Here is a 13,170-nt window from a genome sequence, read left to right as displayed (position 1 = left end):
CTGTGATTTTAAAAGAAGGAAAGATTTTAGAGTTAAAATCAATTATAAATGTGTAGTGTGTCCCAATTAAAGCAAAAATTCTGAGTTCATACAGAAAAAATTATTTTCTTTCCACTAAAGACTTTGAAGTAATACTATTTGAAATAGTGAGGCAATAAGAGGAAGAATTCAAATCATGTCAAACAATGTCTCTGTTATTCTACTACCCCCTCCACTAACAAGACCTATCCGGTCCCAGATGTCACAAAATTTCAAGTATTTCTCTTAGAAATCTATTTCGAAAAGTTCTAAATCACTGATTCTTTGTGTACTTTCTGTTATATGAAACAAAATATAGACATAAAACAACTGAAATAAAATGCACACATCTGTCGAAGTCACCACAGTTGGAAAAACAACCCACAAAGTAGAACTCCCCCAGGAACAAAACAATGTTGTGCTGTTATTTTTAAGCACAAAAACCTCATATACATGTTGCCCTTGACTAGAACCATAAAGATAACTGTGTTTCAGAAATACGGTTGTGTTCATTTGTAATTAAATTCATCTAGATGAACCTAATATAGCAAATCCCTTGAATGGATCAAATTGTTTAAAAGAAATATGACTGTAAGGGGAGTGAGATCTGCACATTTTTAAGAGAATAAAATAACAAAAATCATGATATCTTAAAAAATTCAGAAATATTAATAGTAATAGTATCCATATTGAGACCTAAATCCTACTGATTTAACAAGAACAAAATATGCAAATAGTAGAATCTGAGCAGTGTACCTGAGTGTACATAATTTTAAACTACTCCAAATTACACTTTGTAGAAGACAGAATGTGGGTTATCTAAAGGAAAACATCAATCCATGATATAAATGACATTAAAAATCTCATGAAAAGGGCTGGGAAGGTGGCTCAGTGGTAGAGGGCTTGCCTTGCATGCATAAAGCCCTGGTTTTGATTCCTCAGCACCACATAAGCAAAAATAAAGAAGCCGGAAGTGGTGCTGTGGTAGAGCACAAGCCTTGAGCTGAAGAGCTGAGAGACAGCGCCCAGGCCCAGAGTTCAGGCCCCATGACCGGACACCCCCTCCAAAAAATCTCATGGAAAGAGAGTAGTTGTTTCTGGAAATAATAGTTTAATAAATGGTGGTCAAAAAATCTTTCTACTACTGACAAAATTGCATACTTATTTAGTTAGATCCAAAAAAGACCCAAGATACTCAAGCTCATTTGAAACTCTGGCAAAGTAGCAGGATAAAATTGTAACATTATTATCGATCTTGACTCTGGCATGGAATTAATTTCCTCTTTGATCTGACAAATGAATATATGAAAAAAACAGAACTTCAACTAAATATCAAGACCTAACTAAACATATAACCAGAAAAGTCATCATGCAAGCTGTATTGCAACTGGGATAAAAGAAAAATCAGTCATACTGATTCTGTATTTATTGTAAGTGTCGACTTTTTCATAAATTATTTCCTTTAGCTTGCATTTGTAAAACATTGCGTTAAGTGTACATCTTGGAAACTTAGTTTGGATTCCTCCTTCAATATATTTCTGAGTATAATGTCTCACATCAATTCCTAACCCATGAAATGATGTTGATTGCAAAACAAATGGTAATAACCACTGTTTATAATACACAAAATCTCATAAGCATGACACCAGTAAGCATTGGTTAACATTTTGGTATCATGGTCTCATGACTGATGAGGCCTATTTGCATGAGCATAATTGTACCTAGGTTCCTCAGCCTAAATTTAACAACTGTTAAAAAATGTTTATAACTTTATCTGTCACCCATCAGAGATTAAACCTGAATATAAAGCCTAAGGAAAATGATAAGGTAAGAATTTAGCTCTTCCAGATATAAAGTAAACAAAATGCAGCATAGAGTAACTCTGGTGTAAAGTCAACCTATTTCTCCAAAACATTCTACGCATTTCCTTACAATGTGTATTATTCTCAAGAAGGGAATGGGTAATGTGAGAAGAGGACTATCCAAGCATTGTCTTCAAATAGACATAATTTGGATTTACCTCTTTATTTTGCTATAAGCATATTTGATAAAAACAGTTTGAATAATTGATTTCCAGATCAAGTATAATATATCCTAGTTGCATATACCAAAGTACATTCAGAAAATGGTATATAGCAATTAAGTAAAGAAAGTCCGGGCAGAAAAAATGGCATCTCTATACTATGTGACCCCCAATTCTTCAGTATTTCATTCTGCCTCCATTTAATGAATATGATGGTTTAAATGCTGTATAAAGTATTAATTAAAATCAATCAGTGTCCTAGAATACAATTGTGTAGAATTTTGTCCTAGAATCATGCAAGAACTGCCCATTCAATCATGACATACATCACATTCCATTGGTATTCATATGGATAGGAATGAGTTTCTTAGTATCTCCTGCCATTTGGAAATGGCATATCCAGGCTTCCAACTGTGGGCTCCAGCTCCCACCAGTTAAACCTGAGGATAGGGAACTCACAGGTGTGTCCAAGAACATCAGCAAAACCAATGATGAGGCAGGCACCAGTGGCTCCTCCTTGATACTTATAAGACTGTGATAGGAGGATCATGGTCAAAGTCACTCTAAGCCAGGAAGTTCTTGAGACCCCTGTCCAAATTCAATCCCAACAAAGCCAGAAGTAGATTCGTGTGGCTCCAGTGGTAGAGGGCTAGCCTTGAGGAAAAGCAGCTCAGGGACTGTGCCAGATCCTGAGTTCAAGGTCCAAGACTGACAACAAATGGACATACACAACAATCTGTGCAGCCATCCAGCTCAAGCAGGTCACCCTCTTGTCCCCAACTGAATTGGACAGAGTTCTCTGGGAAAGGGGCTGGGGGAGTCATTGTCATCTTAACTCTGCCCAATCTGCCTGCATCACAGGATTCTGCCACACCCCCATTATTTCATGATTCTTTCTGACCACTGGTATACAAGAATTGTGGCTACGCCCACATTCCATTTTGCCTGGTAGATGGATGAGTCTCTGTTAACACACTGAGCCTGACATCCACAGTGGGGAAATCATACCACAGGAGCAGTGGGCCAGCTGCAGGCACCTGGCCCACCTGGCAACTCAGTGCCAGACTGAGCTGGAGATACAGCCTCCCGCCCCATGAGCTGCCACCACAGCATTCATGGGGATGGGAAGCGGGACATGTGGGCATCCAAGAAGAAAATGTGCTTCATCCACAACCTGCCTGATGAGGTGGACTTCCAGAATCCAGCAAGTTAGCTCCACCATCGATGCAGCCAGCTGTCAGCACACATCCAAACTATTGAGGAGTCCCTTGTGGTGTGTAAAGAGCAGATTTTGGTCCTGAATGAGCTGTTTTGGGAGAAAGCTGAGTGTGTTTGCTGGATGTCCCAGGAGAAGATGAAGAGAAAAGTACTGCAGGAGCTGCTGTCGATCCTCACAGAGGAAGGCATGGACAGCAGGCTCCAGATGCCAGCACAGGCTGAGCCCCCAACCACCAATGCTGCTTCAGATGCATCAGGGCCTGTGGGGGTGAAATGAGGGAGGAGCCGAAAGGTTTTGAAGAATTGCAACTTGAAGACAGCGTCGAAACTGCCAGAGGATAGATCAGTGTTCTCATCACCATAGAGGACTCCCCCAAGGAGCACATCCTGCTGCAGATGCCCTAGATACAGATCTGCCCACAGCTCAGGCAAGGAGTGCTCCCTCCCTTTCTTCGGTAGACTGATGCAGATAATGACTCCTCATGTGACATACTGACTCTCAAAAGCCTTGGAAGCCACCAGAAGTAGGTGGCCAGGTGGCCTTCTCTCAGGCCTCTATCTGCTGGGTGATGGGAAAGTTAAACTGGGGGTCAGTTAAGGCAGAGGCTGCAGGGAGGTGGCCCAATTTCAAGGGACATCTAATGGCCCATTGGTGACCAGGGAAGAGACCCATATTATGCTTATCACAAAGAATAAATTGTTCTCAAAGGGGAAAGAAGCCTCCAACGAAGATTTGTTCTTCCAGTCCTGGGGCTTGAACTAAGGGCCTGGCCACTGTCCCTGAGCTCTTTTTGATCAAAGCTGATGCTCGACCAGTTGAACCCCACTTCCCCTTCCAGCTTTTTCTGTGTGGAATCAAGCCCAGGGCTTCAGTCATGCTAGGCGACTACTCTACCACTGAGCCACATTCTCAGCTAGGATGATTCACCCCTCCCAAACCCATATGGCCATTCCTGAGATAAAGAGTAAGTAGGGGCTAGGAGGAATATGAAGCACTTCTGCTTCACACCAAAATAATTCCCCGCCCCCAATTCCCACACCCTTAGTTGAAGTTTCTCTTCTACCATTGAGGGATGAGGGAAGCAGAGGGGAGTCCCGAGAGAGGAGTATCAACAACAGTGCCCCCTGAGCCCCACACCTTCCCCACACAAGGGGTCCTCCAGATTCCAATCTTACCTGACTCAATGTGGAGTCTACACTGTCTTCCCACCACTGCAAGGCTCAGGATGAAATAAAGGTCAACCCTAGGCTCAGCCCACACCAGGGTGGAAGTTCCTAATTCCAGACCTACTTCCACCTCTGACTGCCCCGAGTTAGGACAGACCCACCACTCACCACTGTGTTGGCTGTGATGACCTCCTGGATGGATTCCAGGAAGAAGGTCTACGGCAAAGAGCAGAAGCAGCAGGGTCAGCATGGCAGAAGGAGGTGGGGTGATTGCTTTGGGATTTTCCTCCTTGGAGCCCTCCCTTCCATCCAGAGCCATGCTGACCCGAAGCATGGACAAGGCCAGGGGGTGAGACAAGATGGACCAGCACGGGACTAAAGGAGGCACTGCTTTGTCCTGGAGCACGTGAAAATTCCAATTATATTTGTCCAATGCCAATCCCAAAGCCAACATCTCGTTTTTGTTGGCCATGAACACTCTCCCTGAGCTCTTATTCTCCAGGCTGGTACTCTACCACTTGAGCCACAGGACCACTTTTGTTTTCTGATGGTTCATCAAGGATAAGAGTCTCACACACTTTCTGCCCAGGCTGGCTTGGCACCTTGATCCTCCAAATCTCAGCTTCCTGAGTAGCTAGGATGCCAGGCATGAGCCACCAGTGCCCAGTATGTGATAACTTTTGAAGGCATCTTGGCGATTTAGTGAATGAGGCCCAACGGGCCTGGATAGACCATGACCCAATCAAGGAGCTGGGTTAGGAGTAGGATTATCTTTTACCCATTCTGTTCTCCAAAATTAAAGATGCCAGGTGGTGGTGTATGCATCAGACACCTAGGCCAGGAGTCACCAGGCTTAGTGGGGGAAAAGTAGAGAATACCCAAAGATTGCACTGTAGAAATCTCTGATTTTGCATGCACGTGGTGTGTGTGTGTGTGTGTGTGTGTGTGTGTGTGTGTGTGTGTGTGTGTGTTTGTGTGTGTGTGTTTGTGTGTGTGTGTGTGTGTGCGTGCGCGCGTGTGTGTGTGTGTGTGTGTGTGAACTCAGGGCCTAGGCTCTATCCCTGAGTTTTCTTGCTCAAGGCTACTGCTCTGCCACTTGAGCCACAGCCCCACTTGTTTTTCGATTGTTAATTGTAGGTAAGTGTCTCAAGGATTTTCCTGTCCAGGGTGACTTGGAAGCATGATGGAGACCCCAGGGAAGCAAGAGTAAACACAACTCGCAGGTACAATCCCTATGGTGGGCCACTCCTGCCCCCTGGTGGCCACATGCGGGATATGCGGCCCCGTGCCATTGTCCTCTAGAGTTCAATTTTGAGAAGTGACCAGGGCCAAGCTGACTTTTGTTCACCCTGAGTGCTGATGCCAGAGCAGGTCTGTTCCACCCTAGGCCAAGAGAGCTCCAGGAGGCCCAGCTTTCCAGGGGCTCAAGGAAGAGAGAGGTCAGCTCCAGGCTGAGCTAAGAGCCTTTGCCCCCAGAGACCCCAACTTGGCCTTCCTTATCACCATAAGACCTGTCAAAGAACAACCCCCCCCAAAAAAAACAAAATTGGAGCTGTGCCTCCAAGTAGTAGAGCTCTAGCATTGAACCAAAGAGCTCAGGGACAGGGCCCCCAAACTTTGAGTTCAAGACCCCCATAAAACACAGGTTGGCTAAATGTGAGCTGGTAAGATTTGTGAAGTGTTTCTGAAGAATGGGGATACTGAAGAAAGCATCCTAATTCTAATGAAAGCTGAACCTGTGACATACAGCTATGTGCTGAGTCCTTCAAAGGGCACTATTTGCTGCATCCTTCCCACATGGGGGTTTTGTGCTGAGTCCTCAAAAATGTGCTGTTTGTTGAGTCATCCCATAGGGTCCTATGTGCTGAATCCCTGAGAAGAGTGGGCCGTGCTGAGGTTTTCAAAGGGTGCTGTGTTCTGAGTCCATTACACAATGTACTGTATGCTGAGTCTTTCAAAAGGTGTGGTGTGCTAATTCATCTAAAAGGATCCTGCTATGTGCTGAGCCCTTGAGAAGAGAGGGATGAGGTGAGATTTTTGAGTGCTGTGTGCTGAGTCCTTTACACAGGTTGCTCTGTATTGTCCTTCAAATGGTGCTGTGTGCTGAGTGCTTCCACAGTGTGGTATGTGCTGAGTTCTGCCATAGTGTGGTATGTGCTGTATGTGCTGAAACTTACAAAATTCTTATATGCACTGAGTTCTTCAAAGGGTGCTATAAAATGAGAGATTTACAAAGGGTGATTTGTACTCAGCTTTTCAAAGGGCTATGTGTGGAGTCTTAACACAGAGTGTACTATGTAATGTGCCCCTGGGAAAGTGTGCTATGTGCTGAGTTTGTCAAAGCATGCAATGTGCTGACTCCTTTACACTGCAAGCTGTGGACTCCCTCCTTCAAAGGGTGCTGTGTGCTGAGTACCCTACATAGGGTACTATATGCTGAGTCCTTCAAAGTGAGCTGTGTGCTGAGTCCTTTACACAGGGTGCTTTGTGCTGTTTTTGGAAGTGTGCTGTGTGTCATCCCAAAGAGCGCTTTGTACTGAGACCTTGAGAGGTTGTTATCCCCAACAGTCACACACACACACACACACACACACACACACACACACACACACACACACACACACACACACATACACACACACACACAAGGGTCACCATGCACCTTCTTAGTGTGTGGAGTGAAGAGGGGTGGAGGAGAGTCTCCTCCATGGGTGGAGCTGAGGGGAGATTCGATACCTGGGGCAGGTACTGGGGTTCGGGGAGAGTGCTGAGCTGACGTGATTGCTTACCTATCACTTCTGATCACAAATCCTCTCTTTAATTTTTATAGTATCTTTGAATAAATCACACAATTTGCATGTAATTATCATCTTAAGGAAAGACAGTCTGCTTTTACATCTTTCATTCTATATGACAAACCCTGATTTTTTGTTTCCCTGTTTTCTGAATAAGTATATTCCTGGAAACAGGATATTCACATCTAATCTGGGTGTAATTTTCATTTTAAAATTAGAAATATAATATAAACTTTGTTGTGACTAGTCATTTTCTAAAAATGAGTGATATTCATGAACACATATGTTTTGGTGCCTTTAAGTAAATTGGACTTGATGTGCTATGGTAGTTCTTGTGTCTAATTGACTTAACCATTAGATTATTCATGTATAAAAATGTGCATTGCACTTTTTTATTTTTATATATAAAATAGTCCCCAAGGATTTACTTTAAAGTGATAAGGGGGGCTGTTTTCATTTTCCATACTTTATATTTATTTCAGTAAAAGTACAAGAAATACATGATGTTTACTGAAGCAATATAAAAGATGAGAATATATTTCTAAAGAGAATAGATTTATTGATTAAAATATAGAAAAGAGTAAAATAACCAGGTTTCTTGCTTGAGACTGCATAAATTTCATATGAATGTAGCTCAAGATGAGAATCGGAAATAAATTCATATTAATATTATTGAGATCTCAATCACAATATAAGCAATATAGGTATTTTAAGGAATTGGTCATTCAAAGCCATAGATATGTAATGGATGAAGAATGGTATTGAAAACAGCAGAGGAAAACAATTCAACATGCAGATATTAAGATATTATAATACTCACATGAAAGAAATGGAGCTTTTGCCTTTCTGAAGAAGAAAATTTAGCCAGGAATTTCAATGTAAGGCATCAATTATAATGAGTCTAAAGTCTTTTCCTCCAAGATATCCAAGCGTACTATACTCATTCTCTGGAGTAAATAAGTAATTGTTTTAATTAGCTTTGTTTAATATTAATTTACTTGTAGCAAATAGGTTAAAATGTCTGCTCGCTTTCTTTCAATGTAATAACATACATTTGTTGTATATGGACTCGAGACTCCCTTGCCGAAGACCACCAGAGACCATGACCAATACAAATAACAAAGGAGTCGTTTATTTGCAAATTCGAGGTTGGTCCTCCATGTACTCAGTAACTGGTGAAGCTAAGAGGCCCCCAGCATAGAATCAGCACAGTTTTCATACAATTGAACAAACAACTTTAAAGAAATTTTACATGAGAAATTACATGATTGGCTAAAATTTTAAGCAAACTTAGCTATGCATATCTGATTGGCTAATATTATTATTGACATGTAATTGACGGGATCTCTGGCCACTGGGTCACTGTGTCCTGAATGGCCACCCAGTGTTTGGTCAATGCATCTGGACAAAATTCCTGACTTTCCCAAAGATTATTTATGTCTGTTTTCCGGGAATTGTTTTTCTTTTTGTGTCATTTCTGGGTCAAACCCATGGTTATTTTTATAATTCATACTTCACAAAATGGTTGCTAGTGTGTAATGGAGTTACTTAGTACTTCCTTGTGCCTCATTAAGCCTTAGGCTCTTCAGATTTCATATTATTACTGTCTCTTCATACAAGCCTGAAATCACTATTTCAAAGTAACACAAACAGAAAAACAAAAATAACCTGATACAACCATCACAAATCCTAAATTATGTGAAAAAATCCATAATATAAAAAGTAAACCTGAGGAAGAGGAAAAACAATGGCAGAATAACAACAGAAAATTACCCTAGCTCTCTCTAATGAAACAGAGATTTACAGTCCTAGCAGGTACTCCACTTCTAGAGGGTCACATCAAGTCAGCTATAATTATATGTAGATATACAATCCAAAAGAAGATATTATGTTGTCTTCACAAGCACACAGAAATCTATGAAAAGTTACCCAGCCAGGAAGGTGAGTGCTGTGACTGTGTTGGCCAACATACTCAAAAGCACAACTGCAGTGTGGAAATAAAAGGTCCACATGGGAAAAAATCACGAGCAGAGTCAGTCACATTTAAACACAGACACAATTCACCTTACCACTGGACAGTCAGAACTGTTATTGGAACCACAAGTATTAACATTACAACATCTCACCACAACTGATCTCTTCTCTTACACTTAATGGTCCAGACACAAACCTAATTCCAGAAAAAGCAATCAAAATAGAAGACCAAAGCAACATCTGGCAAATCAACCAAGAACATAGATAGTCACCTATTAAGATCAGAGATGCCCCAAATGAAAGCCAAGAAATCTTCCAAATGGACAGAACAAATCAGAAAACTAAGAGGAAAGTCATTCCAAAGTAATAATTCACACAGTAAATAAAAAAAGCATTAGAACAGACAATCAAGGACCTAGAAGATAGTTTTCAAAATACATTACAAATACTGCTGAAAAATGTGGTTAATGAAAAAATATATAACCTCTACAAGGAAACTTGTGAACAAGATGAGCCCAATCAAAGATTAGCAAAATCATTCATGGAGACTCCAAACAGAAAGAAAAATAAATTCTAAGGCAAGAGAGTCCAAGGAAAAAATAGATACCAAGTTAAAAGATATAAAAGAAGACACAGCTAAAACCCATATCCCCCAACCCCCCACCCAAAGAATAGTTTAAAGAAAGTCCATACAAGAGATAAAAAAAAGCTTAAATAAAGATATAGAAGCCCTAAAAATAACCAATTATAAGACAGGGAAATAAAAACAAAATAGAATGTCTCTACAGCAAATAGATGATATAGAAGATAATCTCAGAGATCACAGATAGAATAGGTCTAATAGGAAAGAGGAAATAATCATTTAGAACATATCCAAGAAATAAGAAATAATCTTGCTGGAAGTTCAAGACTCAGAAGATCAAATTGGGGGAGGTAGGTATCAAGAAGGAGAAGAGCAGGAAACTAAATGGATGGGAAATATATTACAGAATTGTAGCAAAGATTATTCCAAATATCCAAAGATATAGGCTCATTCAGTGAAGAGAAGCCTTTAGAAGACCAAACAGAGAATCCCAGAACAGAACAAACCACCACCACATCATAGTCTATTAGAGGATCATTAGAGATAAAAGAAAGGATTCTTAAATCGGTCAGGAGAAAAGACAGATTATTTATAAAGGATATACAGTCAGAATAAATACAAGTTTCTTAGCTGATATGGTAAAAAGGAAAGCCTGGCATGATATATGAAAACATTAAAGGCAAACAATTACCAACCATGAATATGGTCCCAAGCCAAACTCTCCTTTACATTAAAAGATTTTGTAAAAATATTTCATGACAAAGAAAACTTGAAACAATGTATCTCTACCAAATCAGCAGGATAGAAGTTATTCAAATATATCCTACATAGAGAAGATCAAGAAGAACAGGACTGATTATATAAAATGTTCCCTACCCGAGAACAGGGTAAATATATTAAGAGTAGATGAGGCACAGCTCCTAACAGCATGTGCATAACAGGACTTATCAGATATTTCACAGTCTTAACCTTTAATATAAATGGACATAATTTTCCAAATAGAAGACATAGATTAGATAGTAGTATCAAAAAACAAGATGCATCCATATAGTATCTAAAAGAAACACATTTTATTGACAAAAACAAACACATACTCAAACTGAAAGGCTGGAAGGAAAATTTTCAAGCAAATGGACACCATAAAAAGACCACACAATTACTAACATAAAATAAAATAGAATTCAAATTAAAATTATTAGGAAGAGACATTATATATTGATAAATGCAACTCTCCATTAGGAGGATATAACAAGTCTAAATATCAATGCCCTGAATCCTAGAGCACCCCCACTTCATCAACTAAATACTACTTAACCTAAAAACACATCTTAATACACATCTTAATAGGTCATCTAAGCAAATTTCAACCAAGAAAATGAAAACCTATATAACTACATTGACCACCTAGCCCTAACAGATATCTACAGAATATACCTTCAATGTCAGAATAAACATTATTCACAGCAGCTCATTGAAGAGTCTCCAAAATAGAACATATCCAATGGTAGATTGCTTGCCTTGCATTCATGAGGCCCTGGGTTCAATTCCTCAGCAAAAGATAAGCAAAAGAAAAAAGTCGGAAGTTGTGCTGTGGCTCAAGTGGTAGAGGACTACCCTTGAGCTGAAGAGCTGAGGGTCAGCGCCCAGGCTCAGAGTTCAGGCCCCACAATCAGACACCCCCCCCCCAAAAAAAAGAAATTCTATCTAAATTGAAAGAAAAATTAATTGAATTCCCATATCTTGTCAGAACACAACAGAATAAACATATAATTAAACAGCTAAAGTAAAAAAAAAATTTCTCATACACATGAAGACTGAACAACACATTGCTGAATGACCAACGGGGCACTGAATACATTAGAATGAAAATCTGAAAGTTTCTGAAATTTAACAAATTGAACACACAAAATACCAACTCCTCTGGGACACAGAAATGCAGTACTTGGAGGAAAATTAATAACTCTGAGTGCCTACATCAAGCAATTGGGGAAATTTCAAGCCTGTATATTAATTATATACCTCAAATTTCTTGAAAACAAGAACAAGCCCAAATTCATAGCAGTAGACAGAAACAAATAAAAAAATTAAATCAGAAATAACTAAAGACAAAATAAAACATAAAAAGATCAACAAAATAGAGTTGGTTCTTTCAATAAATTAACATACTTGACAGACCCTTGACAAATCTGCCTAAGAAGAGAACTTATATAGATAGAAAGATAAATAGAAAGCCCTCAGATTGGGAGAAGATCGTTATTTGCTCCGCAACAGGCAATGGCCTCATATATAAAATATATTAGAGCCCAAAAAGTTAACCCCCAAAAAAACAAATCCTCAAAGAAACAACAGCCTCTGGCTGGGAAGGTGGCCCAGTGGTAGAGCGCTTGCCTTCCATGCCTGAGGCTCTGGGTTCGATTCCTCAGTAGAAATTAGCAAAAAGAACAAAGCCGGAAGTGGCACTGTGGCTCAAGTGGTAGAGCGCTAGCCTTGAGCTGAAGAGCTGAGGGACAGCGCCGAGTCCCAGAGATCAGGCCCCACGACCGGACACCACCTCCCCCCCAAAAAACAACAACTCTCTTAATAAGTGAGCTAAAGATTTAAAGAGAGACCTCTCTGAAGCAGAAATATGAATGGCCAATAGACACATGAAGAAATATGAAACATTTCTGGCTATAGAAATGCAAATCAAAGCAACATTGAGATTCCACCACACCCCAGTTAGAATGACCATTGTGAAGAAAACTAATAACAACAGATGCTGGGCTGGGGGGATGTGGCCAAAAAGGAACATTACTACACTATTGGTGGAAATGTAAACTTGTTCAAAACTCCAGAAAGAAGTATAGAGGTTGCTCCAAAGAGCTCCCCTATGACCCAGCAAACCCACTCCTGGGTATTTACCCAAATGTCCACAAACAAGACCACACTAAAGCTACCAGCACAACTATGACAATTGTAACATTATTCACCATAGCTAAGAAATGGAACCAACACAGATGTCTCTCTGTAGATGAATCAATCAAGAAAATGTCATATATATTCACAATAAAAATTCTATGCTTCCGTCAGAAAGAATGACATTGCCCCATTAGTAAGGAAATGGAATCACTTGGAAAAAATAAGTCAAACAAGCCAGACCCAAAGAATCATAGGCTACATGTTTTCATTCATTTGGAAAAACTAGAATATGCCTAGGATATTCTTAGAAAAGATCACAATACCTTAATAGCTCTATGCATATCACCATACAAAATTATGCTTGTTGAAATGAGCTTCAAGAAATGAATACAAGATAATTGTGTAGTGAACTGTTTTCGTAATTTCTATTTAGTTTTTGCTCTTTGGTTTATTCCCTGAAGTCACTGTTTTTGATTTCTGTACCCTTTGTCTTA

Source organism: Dipodomys merriami, unplaced genomic scaffold (assembly GCF_024711535.1).
Source record: "Dipodomys merriami isolate MVZ:Mamm:240054 unplaced genomic scaffold, mDipMer1.0.p SCAF_240, whole genome shotgun sequence".
In the NCBI taxonomy this organism is placed as follows: Eukaryota; Metazoa; Chordata; class Mammalia; order Rodentia; family Heteromyidae; genus Dipodomys; species Dipodomys merriami.
This window is presented reverse-complemented; position numbering follows the sequence as displayed.